This window comes from Dasypus novemcinctus, chromosome 17 (assembly GCF_030445035.2).
Source record: "Dasypus novemcinctus isolate mDasNov1 chromosome 17, mDasNov1.1.hap2, whole genome shotgun sequence".
Classification (NCBI taxonomy): domain Eukaryota; kingdom Metazoa; phylum Chordata; class Mammalia; order Cingulata; family Dasypodidae; genus Dasypus; species Dasypus novemcinctus.
In genome coordinates, this window is record NC_080689.1 from 53,664,302 (window position 1) to 53,677,509 (window position 13,208).

Consider the following 13,208-nt stretch of genomic DNA (forward strand, 5'->3'; position numbering starts at 1 on the left):
ACTCCGGACTCATCATCCCAGACGATTACAATAATCCTTGTAGCCTAGTGACAGTCTGATTTCTACAGTAGCCAGTGTTCTAATAGATATTCCTGACAAAGGGGGGCGGGGGTGGGGAGGATGCTAATAAAAACGCAAACTGCCTGGACGGATGATAGAAAGATCTCTTAGGACCTCTGTTAGAGGAATGCGTTTAAACATTGAGTCTGACTTGATTTCCTTAGTTTCATAAGATAATTTCCCGAGTGTATGAAAAATGACCAGCTTCTCCATCCTTCAGCAAAATCCCGGATTTTTATGTTGGTGGTGGTCTCGAAGACGATTTATCAACTCCCTCTTGCTTCCCACCTTAAATGTGATTTATAACAATCTCTTCTTTGTGAAACATCAGCTTCCTCTTCTGTCGGCTTAAAAGGAGGAAGGAATTCTGTGAAGGGAAAAGTCGTTTTTCGGGGCGAAAAGGGCAAGCTGATAAATGCTCTCTAGCAGGTTTCTGACGGACAATAGGCTACGGTTCTATGATCCTGTATTTCAAAATCTTCGCAATTTTACTGGCAGAAGGAGAGGCTTAACTCGGTCCTGAGCTGAGCGTTAACAGCCTCGACCGGCCGGGAGAAATACCAGCCCCCTACCCGGGAGCGCTGTCTCCAGCGGACAGCGGAGAGAGGGAGGTCGTCTTTCCCTACAAGCAAGGAAGTCAAAGTAAGGGTAGCTTGCCCGCACCCAAAATGGCGGCCGGCGCTTGGCGCGACAACGGCTGCGCAGGAGTAAGCGTCTGTGACACTAATTCCCCCAGAGTGTCCTCCCCACCCGATTCTCCCCTCCCCCCCGCCCCACCAGCGTCCGGCCCCGACCCAGCCACCTGCGTCCGGAAATGACGTGTCGGCGGCAGCGGTTCCCCCGCTGCATGATGGGAGAGTGTGTGGAGTGGGCGGGGGTCTCCGCGGAGGAGGAGGAGGAGGTGGAGGTGGAGGCGGCGGCAGCGGCGGAAGAGGGCGGAGGGTAGTGGGATGGGGGTCCCACGGCAGCGCCGAAACTCCGAGTGGGCGTCCATGGCGCTGCTTCACTGACAGGGCTGTGAGCAGCCTGCCTTCCGCTCTTAGCAGCTCCGCGTCGGAATAGCCGGTTCTTCCCCGGGGAGCCAGTTCCTCCCCGGGCCCCTGAGCCATGCCCATCGAGGCCGTCCCGGACGAGCCAGGTAAGCGCCACCACTCGGCTCCCCCAGCCGCGAGGGGAAGAGAGGGTGCGGGAACCGGGCCCGGCCCGTTGGCCAGATTCCTGCCCCGGGCTGGGGCACCTGCCTGCCGCGGAGCTGGGGACTGCGGGGACGAAGCCGGCTTTGCGGGCCTGTGGGCTGCGGGTTCCGGGCTCGGGCTCTGCTCTCACCCGCGGCGGGTACGGGAAGCCGCCAGCGGTGTCCGGAGCGCGCGGCCCCCTCCTCGTCATTCTGGGCACCGGCCGGGTAGGTGCGAGCCGTTCCTTCTCAGCAGCCGCCGGCTCACCCTGCCCCTCCGCTTCCACCTGTCCGCAGCTTCGCGCCTGCCGCTCCCTCCCGGGAGCTGCTGAGAAGTTTGGGGCTTTGCTCGGGCTTCCTCTTTCCCCTTCCGCCTCCCTCGTGACAGGTGTAAACACTGCCTGCTTTTTCGAGGCCAGAGGCCGGCCGCGACCTGAGTGTACCGCTTCCAGGGGACTCTGAAAGGAGCGGATTTCCAATCCTGCAGCAGGCAGAGGAGACGGCCCCAAAGCTCATGCCAGGATCACTTCCAGAAAGGACCTATCCCCACTCACTTCTTGCACTCTTCAAGAAAATAATCTGTGTCTCCTCCCCAGGTTGCTTTTCGAAAAGTTGGACCGTTCTTTAAGCTCCCAGTTTGGCAGGTGCTGCGTCTTGCTTGGAAAGGGGGACAGTATGGAGTGAGAGGTGGTAGGTCCCTTCTCCCTTAGAAAAGAAGTGGGAACGGCTAGATTTTTGTTGGTTTATGCAAGTTGTAACTTGGTTTCCTCCCGAATCTTTTACTGGGGCTGAGGGAAGAACTAATTCATACATGTATATATTTTACTGAAACAAAAGCAATTGTTCCTTCTCAAAGTTCTCAGTTTTTGGAGAATAGTAGAACTTTGCTTTTGCACTTTTCCTTAAGTATAAATCTTCCCTTCTACTGAATACGTTCTTGTCCTCTCGAGTGTTTTGTTTGCTTGCTTGCTTGTTTTGTTTTGTTTTGTTTTTCGTGAGGGGAAGGGAGAGAAGACAGGGTTTATCCTTGAAGGTTACATTTGGTTGTTGCTTTCAGTTAACCTTTTCGACAAAGAAATATATGCTAAACTCTAGGGAAAAACAAATGTTGGCTTTTACAGTAATCATTTGCAGAAGTATATGTATTTAAACACCATATCTGTGGTAGTCTTCTAGATTTTGTCCCTAAAAATACTTAGCATGGATTAAAAGAGAGATGCTGTGTGAACATCTAGCAGAATAAATGGCACCTAGTTGATGCCTGTTAGATCTAGTTGATCCTCTGTTTGTGTGTATCAAATGAGAAATATTAATTGATCTTCAAAGCATAGATATATTTTTGCCTTTAAAAACTGTTGAAAGAAATTTCAGAATTCATGTAGAATGTAAAGCATTTAACTTTTGTGTTTTCTAATATTTTGTTTTAGAGACTCTTAAAATAATGTATCAAAGCAAAGGTAATGTGTCCATAATTGCATTGACAAATTTTGCAGAACCTAATTGTCTTTATGTAAATCCTATAATTAAGATGAACCCTATTATTCACATTTTACTTTGTTCTGCTTAGAGCTAGTTAAAACTAGTTCAGAAAAGTAGTAAAATTCAAATACCAAAGAATGCTTTATTTTGTGCGAAATGTAAAGTGCCTTCCTCAACAGATCAAGAAGTCTTTGAATAACATGTCCTTGCCGGATTGCCCCTGTTCTCCTACCTCACTCACCTGCCCACACCCAGTCTCATTAAAGGAGATACTAAGTGTTTAAACTGTCAAATTATTTAAATCAAATGTTTACATTCTAATTTAAAATTGCCTATACTTTGTAATTTAAAAATAAAGACCTATTTCTTTCTGTGGTAAGCGGTTTTGAGTTCCTCTTTAAGTAGGCTGAACATTTCCAGCCTGAACTTCATAGTATTTCAAGTTTTTATGCACTTCTGAAAATATCTGGCATCATATGGATTTTATATGTCATCTTGGTAGTTAGTTTTTTCTCAGTTTATATATATATATGTAAACAATCGCAGGTCCTTTTGCAGCTTTATATGGTAATTGCTTTACATTGATATATACTATTTCCTATGAGCAAGATACTTTTCTAAGTGCTTTATACGTATTAAATTATTAAATACAACCTCCCTAGAAGGTAGCAAGTAGTATGATCTTCATTGTTTCAGAGAGAAAACTGAGGCACGGAGATGTTAAGTAATTTGCCAAGGTCAGAGAGCTGGCAAGTTACAGAGCCAGGATGTAATGTGATACCACTTAAATAGTTTTAAAATATGCAAAACTGTATTTTCTGTGAATCCTGTGATATACAGCAAAAGTGGAAAAACATGCATGGCAGTGATAAACACCAAATCAGAGTAAAAGTTACCTTTGGAAAACTGGAGAGGGAAAAAGAACCTAGGAGAGGTTCATGTGTTCTCAACCATATCTTTACTATCTTTAAAAATATATCTAAAGCAGAATTTGGAGATTTGAGTCAAGGTCAAAGTTTTAGATAGCTGGGTGGTGGGTATTTGGTCATTCTAATTTTTTCCCTAAATGTGCTTGTATGCTTCAGATTCTTTGTAATAAAATTTAAAACTTAGGTATGTAATTTTAAAACACACCTGTGCACATATATAGAGGAATGCTATATCTTTCAGCATTGTATATTTAAAAGGAGGACAGGGAAGGATTTAATGTTTTGATTCACCTATTTTTAAAAAAATAAAGTAGCCTCTAACTGAAAAATAACTGAATTAAGAATCGCTGCCATCTCCAGGTTTTCCTGCAGTAAGTTGCCTTGCCTAGGCTCCCCTTTAATTGCTGCCAAGCCTCTCAATAGCTCTATATCACACTCCAAGTTTCTATTTCTGGCCTTACTGTAGGGTAGGGGCTCATAGCTCTGTGAATTAGACCTATTCACTGGGAAAGGGAAAAGGCCAGACACCCTGTTTGGTGAGGGAAAATTCATGCTCATTGGTTTGGAAGAAATGAAAACAGAAGGAAAATAGAAGATTCATGACTCCATCCTATCATTCTTCAGTCACCACCACCTCTATTCCAAATAACTAACCTAAAGGCAGACTTGCAAAGATAAATTTCTAGTAAAGGTTGCCTGTATGCGCAAAACTTAATTTACAAGCACTATTTTAGTGAATAATTCCCAGGGGAAAAGTAGTAAATTAGAATAAATTCACTGCGGATTCTATTTATGTAAATATTTATAGTATGCCATAAACCATTTCAACTAAATATCTACTAATGCCATGAAATTCTCTTCCTTTCATTCACACCACAAATATTTAGTGAGCAGCTGCTATATACCAGACCATGTTCTAGGTTTTGGGGATACTGAAAGAAAGAAAAAACAAAATGACCTCATTGAGGTTTTTTTGTTTTTTGTTTTTTGTTTTTAAATATTTTTTATTTATTTTTAAAAGATACTTAGATTACATAAAATGTTACATTAAAAAATATAAGGGGTTCCCATATGTCCCACTCCCCACACTTTCCATTTATTCCCACATTAACAACTTCTTTTATGAGTGTGGTACATTAATTGCAATTGATGAACACGTTTTGGAGCATTGGAGCATGGGTTATAGTTTGCATTGTAGTTTACACTGTCTCCCACTCAATTCTGTTGGTTATGGCAGGATATATAGTGGCCTGTATCTGTTGTTGCAGTGCCATTCAGGACAATTCCCAGTCCTGAAAATGCCCCCATAGTATACCTCTTTTTCCTTCTCCCTGACTTCAGCACCTCCAGTGGCCTCTGTCTCCACATCAATGATATAATTTCTTCCATTGCTAGAATCACAATAAGTATGGTAGAATACCAATAAAACCACTCTAGTCCATATTTGATTCCCCAATCCTGAGGATTCTGGGATGGTGATGCCCACTCCACCACTCCCATATGGCTGATGGATGGGACACTCTTGCTTGCAGTTATAGGCTCTTTTGGTTCCTTAGTGTAATGGTTGTCCATCCTCATATCCTTGTTGTCATGGGTGAGTCCAATGAGCTGCAGAGTAGGTGTTACAACTCCACTGAGTCTCAGGGCCCAGCTGGCACATGGACAGCCCAGAGATTCAAGTCTATTGGACATATACCTACCAACTCTAGCACCAACTATAGGTTCAGATAAAAGACAGAAGAGGCATGTGTAGAGAAGTCACATCTGAGTACAACTCTGTCACACTCAGAAGCACAAACTCTGAAATAGGGCCCACTGGCAAGGCACCAAACTCCAGAGCTATCTGCTATGACTGTAGGACCTTGGTGTCTCCAGAGCCCTCAGGAGCCCCACTATTTGGGGTTAGTATCTACTTTTGTAGCCTCCCTCATTGAGTTTTAATTCTTCTGTGTTTTTGTGTGTTCAAGTTTGTATATGGGACAAAGTAAAGTAACAGATTTGGCAGATGGTGTTAAGTCCTATGGAGAAAACTAAGAGTTGGTTTTGGGAGTTAGGGGAGTGATGACTTTTTGATTTTGGGTTGTGAGTCAGGGGAGGCAGCTTGCAGTTATTAATAGAATGGGGTCAGAGATCTGAAGGAGGTGAAGAGAATAAGGAGAAGAGTGGTAAAGGCAGAAGCATACCTGGAATATTCTAGGAACTGCCACAGGGAAATCTAGTGTGCTTGGAGTAGAAAGAGCAAATAGAAGGAAGAGTAGTAGGAGATGAGATGAGACAGAGGGTAGGAGACAGTGTTAGAGGGTCTTTGTAGAAACTCTAATGACTTTGACTTTTTCCTGTTGAGATGGGAAGCCATCACAGTTTTGTTGTTGTTGTTTGAAGGTTCATCAGGGTTGTGTTTATTTCCACACACATCCATACCCCTACACCCCTGCCTCATTCCTGTCCACAGATTCCATCTTTACTTCCATTCCGAAAGGACCTCAGTACTTACGTGTGTGTGTATTCTTTATTATAGAAATTGCCATCACAGAGTTTTTTAGTAGAGATATGTTATGATCTGTGTTTTAAAATGATCTGTTTGGCTTCTGTACAAAAAATAGATTATAGGAGTGCAGAAGTGGAAGCAGGATGATCAGTTAGGAGGTGGTTGCAGTGATAGAAGATGGTAGAATAGGGGTGATGAGGAATGATAAGACAATTCTCTGAACTGGAACCACAAATAATTCCCCATCACTAAACTCAAAACTTGCAGAAGCACCCCCTCCCCAAAACTCAAAGCTCTCATAACCTACTTTTCCAGCTTACTGCCTGCTCCCTTCATATATCCTACATTCTAACCAAACTGTTATATGGCTTACCATCCTTGACAATCGGCCTGTGTGCTTTTCTTTAGTGCTTGCTGTCTAGCTCTTCCTGAAGCTTTTGTTTTCATAGTCCTCCTCTTCCCAATCAAGTAAGATCTTTTCTTAGGATCTATATAGCCACATTTTACTTCATATGATATTTATATTCTGCCTTGAATTTCTTTTACCATTCTCTCCACCCTCCCACCCAGTCAATTGTAAGTTTCTTTAAGGCTGTGACTTCTTTACTAAGTTCTCTCCTTTAAAGAATCTACTAGTTTCATATGTAGTAAAAGCTCAGTAAATTCTATAAATAAAATATATTACATAATTTATTTTGTAATCTTTTATTACAGAAGCAGTGCATGAGCATTGTAGAAAAAGAAAAGAAAAAAACTACATACGCATTCCCACTACTCAGAGATCCTTACTTTTAAGAGTCAATGGCATAACTTTCCATATTTTTTCTCAAAGTGAAATCTTATTTTGTAGATTTTTGTTGTTGTTTTTGTCAACTAGTCTCACTTTTGTATTTCAGGAAATTAAATCTGAATTTTAAATCTAAACTGGTACTCAAGGCCATATTAAAATTCTTCCCCAGGTGACCCAAAAAGTTCTCTTGAAGCTGATTTGCCCAAATCAGTATCCACTACATGTCATATTTTTCTGGTTATTAAAATTATGAAAGGATAATAAACTTGTTACAGAAAATTTGGAAAATATGGAGAAGTATAAGCCCCATGATAATTGGGACCCAGTCTGTCTTCATGCCTGGCACAGAGTGGGCACTCAATAAATATAGGTTAAAAGGAGTAATAATAGAAGAAAAATATCACTGGTCATTACACTACAAAGATAAAACTTAACATTTTAGTTTTCCTGTACTTGTGTTTATTTCTATGACTGTGTGTCTTTTATATATGTATATTCATGTATATATAAATCATATTGCATACGTTTTTCTTTTACTTACTATTAAATTTGAGCATTTTCCTGTGCTATTAAATAGTGTCTAATACATTTAGTGGCTGGGTAGAATGCCATTAAGTGGGTTTCAGGTTGTCTCTGCTGACTACTTCCCTCTGATTGTTTGGGTTTTTCCAGTTTTTATTATAGAAAAGCATCTTAGTGAACAACTTTGTACATAAATCTTTGACCTTGTCTTCAGTTATTTCCATAGGCTCAAGTCTTGAAAGTAGAGTTAGTATATCAAAGGGAGAGCCAGTGCTTTCCAACCATTGTAATAAATTCTCTCTTATCAGTAGTGCCCATCTCTCATACCCATCTTCCTGTAATTGCCTCAGATAATCAGTAAATATGCAGTTTTAAAATTTCTTACCTGGCATTTTTTTTCTTTTTCTTTTTTCTTTTTTACCTGCATTTTTATTTTGGATTTAGGCTTTTCAGCAATGTGGAATGTTTGCATAATTTGAAAAATTTTTAAGGATTGAAACATGAGACATGTCCTTGTTTGATATGAAGTTAAAATTGTTTTATGCCATACTCTTTTTAAAATAACTGATTGTGTTTGCAAGCTAAGTAAAAGAAATACAGTATTATTTTATAGAACTACACTATCTAATACAGTAGCCACGAGCCATATGTGGCACTTGAGGCTAGTCCAAATTAAGATGTTCTGTAAGTGATTTCAGATTTCAGCAGGTTTATTGCCTGCTTCACATGTATGGGGTCCTTGGTTCAATATCCGGTACCTCCTAAAAAATAAAAATAAAAAAGTTCAAAGACTTAGTAAGAATAAAAGAATGGGAAATATATCAATAATTTTTTTTCAGGGGGTACTGGGGATTGAACCAAGAACTTTGTACATATGAAGCAGGTGCTTAACCACTGAGCTATATCTGCTCACCAGTGAGGGTTGATTTTTTGTTTGTTGTGTTTTTAGGAGACATCAGGAATCAAACCCAGGACCTTGGACATGGGAAGCAGGCACTCAAACATTTGAGCTACATCCACTCCCCAATAATTTTTTATATTGATTACGTGTTAAGATAGTATTTTGGATAATTTGAGATGTGGCTTGCCTTATATGATGCTATATATATGCCACTCCTCTAGAGGATGACACTAACTTCTGTTTACTTATGGAGAAGAAATATAAGATTAAGTTCACTGGCCTAGAAAGTAGTACATACATAAGTTTTTAAAAATCACATATTACATTTAAGCCTGTTTTTTTAAAATAGTATCCACAGTTTACATAGACATTTTTTAAATTAAAAGCATCTGATTACAAGCTGTAACTTACTAGAGTTCTTATACTCTGAAAGAAATATATTTAGGAGGACTTGGAAGGGAGGGTGGTTAGAAAACTTAACTGAGAAATTGACCCCTCACCTAAAAATTGAAGGATATGTGGAACTGTTTTAGGCAGTGAGACTGCAAGTGCAGAGACCCTGTGGCATAAAGAAATTGGTATTGGTATTTTTGTTCTATGAATAAATCTAAGGAAAAATATTTTGTGTGCTTTCAGAAAACAAAGAAGGCCTAGCTAGAGCACTAAGAGCAATGGAGAGAAAGGAGGAAGAGTGTGGCTGGAGAGATAGAAAACATTGTTGTGTGATTTTTGTGGGTTTTTTTTTTTAATCTTTATTACAAACAAGGGATTGACATAATCAGATTTGACTTTTAAGAAGATTACTTGGGGGAAACGGACTTGGCCCAGTGGTTAGGGTGACCATCTACTACATGGGAGGTCCGCGGTTCAAACCCCGGGCCTCCTTGACCCGTGTGGAGCTGGCCCATGCGCAGTGCTGATGCACGCAAGGAGTGCCACCCCACGCAGGGGTGTCCCCCGCATAGGGGAGCCCCACGCGCAAGGAGTGCACCTGTAAGGATGTAAGGAGAGCCGCCCAGTGCGAAAGAAAGTGCAGCCTGCCCAGGAATGGTGCCACCCACACTTCCCATGCTGCTGACTACAACAGAAGCGGACAAAGAAACAAGACGCAGCAAATAGACACAGAGAACAGACAACCGGGGGAGGGCGGGAATTAAATAAATAAATAAATAAATCTTTTTAAAAAAAAAGAAGATTACTTGGATAGGGCATGATTGGATACTAACTAGTTAGGAAGAATAGTTTAGATGATAATAGTAGCTTAGACAAGAGTAGAGACACAGTAGCTAGAAAGAGGTATATGTATTCCAGAATTGATAGATTTATGAGCTTTAGAGATAGGAGAGGGTGGAGATGGGGAGCTTTGTCACGGATGGTTCTTAAATTTCTGACTTAATAACTGGATAAATGGTGGGTCCATTCACTGAATTATTGAGCCTTGTAAGAGAACCACATATGAGGAAGAGCTTGAGTTCTGTTTTTGTTAAGCTCAGTTTGAGGTATTTGAAGAATTCAAGTGAAAAAATCTAGTAGAGAGTTGGCTCAGCTGGACAGGAGTTCAGGTTAAGGGCTGGACTGTAGAGATAAATCTCAGAGTCCTAGAATATGGTATTAATAATAAAAGCCTTAGGTAGATGAGATTGACTGGGAAGAGTTGACTGAGGAGAGAGCCTGGGATTAAACCTGGAAGGATTTGCATCAATCATTTGGGTATGTTTAATACTTAGAAAATTTCTATTTGTTTTGAATTCTACTTGTAAAAGTGAAAATAAGGAGTAAATTAGACCAAATGAGGTTTACTATTTGACATATGTGAATTTGCGTTCATAATCTTTTACAGTGCTTATTTAATATTTAGATACATGTATCTTTCTTGCCCAGAAAACTTGGCTTCCCTAACCATCAGACAGACTGAAAAATTATGAATAGGTATTGGTATTTTTGATCTATTAATAGATCTAAGGAAAGATTATGTAATCTACATCAATACTGAAAAGGCATTTTAAATTACCAGTTCTGTTTCTTCTTTAAACATACATCTTAAATAGGAATTATTTCTGTAATATGATAAGATATATATAACTCAGTCACCAAATCAGCATCTTAATTAAGGAGGGAGCATTTGATGTCTACTGTTACTTCCGCTACTGTATTAGACTTCATACTGGAGGCATTAGCCTGCACAATCAACAAGGAAAAACAGGAATAAGAATTGCATAGGAAATGGTCAGATTACCCCAATTGGCTGATGGTATGGTGGTAAATTATAGAAATACCAAGAGCTTTCTTATATATAAAGAGCAGTAACCAGTTAGAAGATATGATGGAAATGAAGACCTCTGTTTACATGTGCAGCAGAAAAACAAAACTATGTTCCTAATAGATTTAGTTTTCATATTAAATAAAGTTAACATTTCTTTAATCTAAAAGATCATTCTTGTCCCCTCTTAGACTTAAAATGTTAATGTGACTTCTAGTAGTTGGATTTTTAGTATTTGCATATATCTTTTTTTTTAAGATTTAAAAAAAATTAATTTAGTACTTTATTTACTTAAATGTTACATTCAAAAAATATGAGGTCCCCATATACCCCCCACGCCCCCTCATCCCACTCCTCCCATAACAACAACCTCCTCCATGATCATGGGACATTCATTGCATTTGGTGAATACATCTCCGAGCACTGCTGCACCACATGGTTGATGGTCCACATTATAGTTTACACTCTCCCCCAGTCCACCCAGTGGGTCATGGTAGGACATACAATGTCCAGTAACTGTCCCTGCAGTACCACCCTGGACAACTCCCAAGTCCTGAAAATACCCCCACCTCACATCTCTTCTTCCCACTCCCTACCCTCAGCAGCTACTGTGGTCACTTTCTCCATGTCAATGCTACATTTACTTCCATTACTAATCACATTAGTTCCAGAATAGAATTATCAGTAAATCCACTCTAATCCATACTCTGTTCCTCTATTCTGTGGGCCCTGGGATGGTTACATCCACTCCACCTCTGTATTGAGAGGGTGCTTAGATTCCACTGGGATGATGGATACAATTCTCCTGCTTTGCAATTGTAGGCACTCTTGGCTCCCTGGTGTGGTGGTTGATCTTCACCTCCCTGTTAGCTGGCTGGGGTAAGCCCAGTAAACCAGAGGGTAGGAGTTGCAAGTCTGTTGAGACCGAGGGCCTGGCTGTCACATGGACAGTCCAGAGATTCAGGATTTATTTTTTCTTTCTTTCTCTCCCCTTCCTCTCCGCCCCACCCCCCCACCCCCAGTTGTCTGCTATGTCCATTTGCTGTGTGTTCTTCTGTGTCCTCTTGTTCTTGTCAGCAGCACTGGGAATCTGTGTCTGTTTTTGTTGTGTCATCTTGCTGTGTTAGCTCTCTGTGTGCAGCACCACTCCTGGGCCGGCTGCACTTTTTTTGTGCGGGGTGGCTCTCCTTATGGGGCGCACTCCTTCAGTGAAGGGCTCCCCTACATGGGGGACACCCCTGCATGGCATGGCACTGCTTGGGACGCATCAGCACTGCGTGTGGGCCAGTTCACCGCACGGGTCAGGAGGCCCTGGTTTTGAATCCTGGACCTCCCATGTGGTAGGCAGATGCTTTATCTGTTGAGCCACGTTTCCCATGCATACCTCTTAACGAGACCATAGTTTTTTAAATGAATGAAATAAACAGTATTTCCGCCTCACCCACTCTCTCAAGTGGGTTTTTTTATTGTTGTTTTCTTTCTCAGTCATTGCTTGTGTCTTGTAGTATTCTGTTTTTCTGTGGTTTATCATCTCTCATATGAATTGTTTATTATGTGAAGCTGAAATAGTGATCTGGAGTATTTGCAGATAAAATACTTCTACCATGGCATTCAAAGTCTGAAGGCCTTGGTTTATTTTCTTACAGCTTTTGTTTTTGTAGGTTTTTATAAAAAGTAATGAATCTATCATTAATAGAGAATTTAACTCTTTTTATAATGAATATTGTTAATAGCATCTTTGTTCTTAGTGCCAAGAGTTTCAGATATCAAAATCCAAATTTTCTCCTATCTGGAACCCAACCAGAATGTTTGGATAATCATTAATTTTTACTTGTAGTTACTTGTAGTTAAATCACCATATCCTCTTGTTTCCGCACTTTTGATTCATTCTGCCCTATCATAATAGGCCAGTAGGTAATAGCTTTTTGTTTCAGTAGGTTTTAAACATTTGCTTGAAGCATAGTGCAATTGTTACACCAACACAAAAAGTTCAGATTTTAATCAATTTACCAGTGGTCTTTATTTCTGGACTTTGAGAAAAGTTTATTGCTGTTGCTGCTGTTCATATGTTCATTTCTTACTGTTCAGCTGATAATGAAACTGATTAATTTTTAAACTTGTTTTTTCCCCAAGAATTCTATAACGTTTAAATTATATCATAATTACAAGTGGAGCTTCAAAGAAGGAATAAGCAAATTGTTTCATAAATTTTCTGGTTAATAGGAAATAGTAATTAAATATTAAATTAAAAATTAAATTAAAAATATAAATTAAAGAATTTTCTCTAAATCTACAGTGGTTTAAATACTTATTTTTTAGTCGGTTTAAAGGATCATTGCAGTATTTTAAATTTGATTCTTTTAAATAAATTTTCCAAGCTTTATTTTTAAGCTTTTTATTTGAGATTTAATGTTGTAAACTCCTTGTTTTTCAAATATTAAATGTTAAGTTTCTTAGTGATATTCTCAGATAAATGTGTGTGGCATAACTTTAAGAAGTATTTGTAGAATCAAATCACTGTAAGGGAAAACATTTAATGGAAAAAGTACTGTTTCACTGATTTACCTATAACTGAGTTTAGCAGTTTAGTCTAGAGACATTTATG

General features: G+C 39.9%; 1 protein-coding gene across 4 annotated transcripts in view; it reads left to right on the top strand.

Annotated features, from left to right (window-relative positions):
- The first annotated feature begins 851 nt into the window (after positions 1 to 851).
- The window catches only part of AFTPH (aftiphilin), a 64,293-nt gene continuing 51,936 nt past the window's right edge, over positions 852 to 13,208 (top strand). For 3 of the 4 annotated variants that reach the window (XM_058278676.2, XM_058278678.2, XM_058278679.2), the window contains exon 1: positions 865 to 1,198. The gene's annotated coding sequence lies outside the window, so the exon portion shown is untranslated. Of the gene's footprint in view, positions 1,199 to 13,208 lie in introns of all 4 variants that reach the window. The other variant, XM_058278677.2, reaches the window with a different exon arrangement.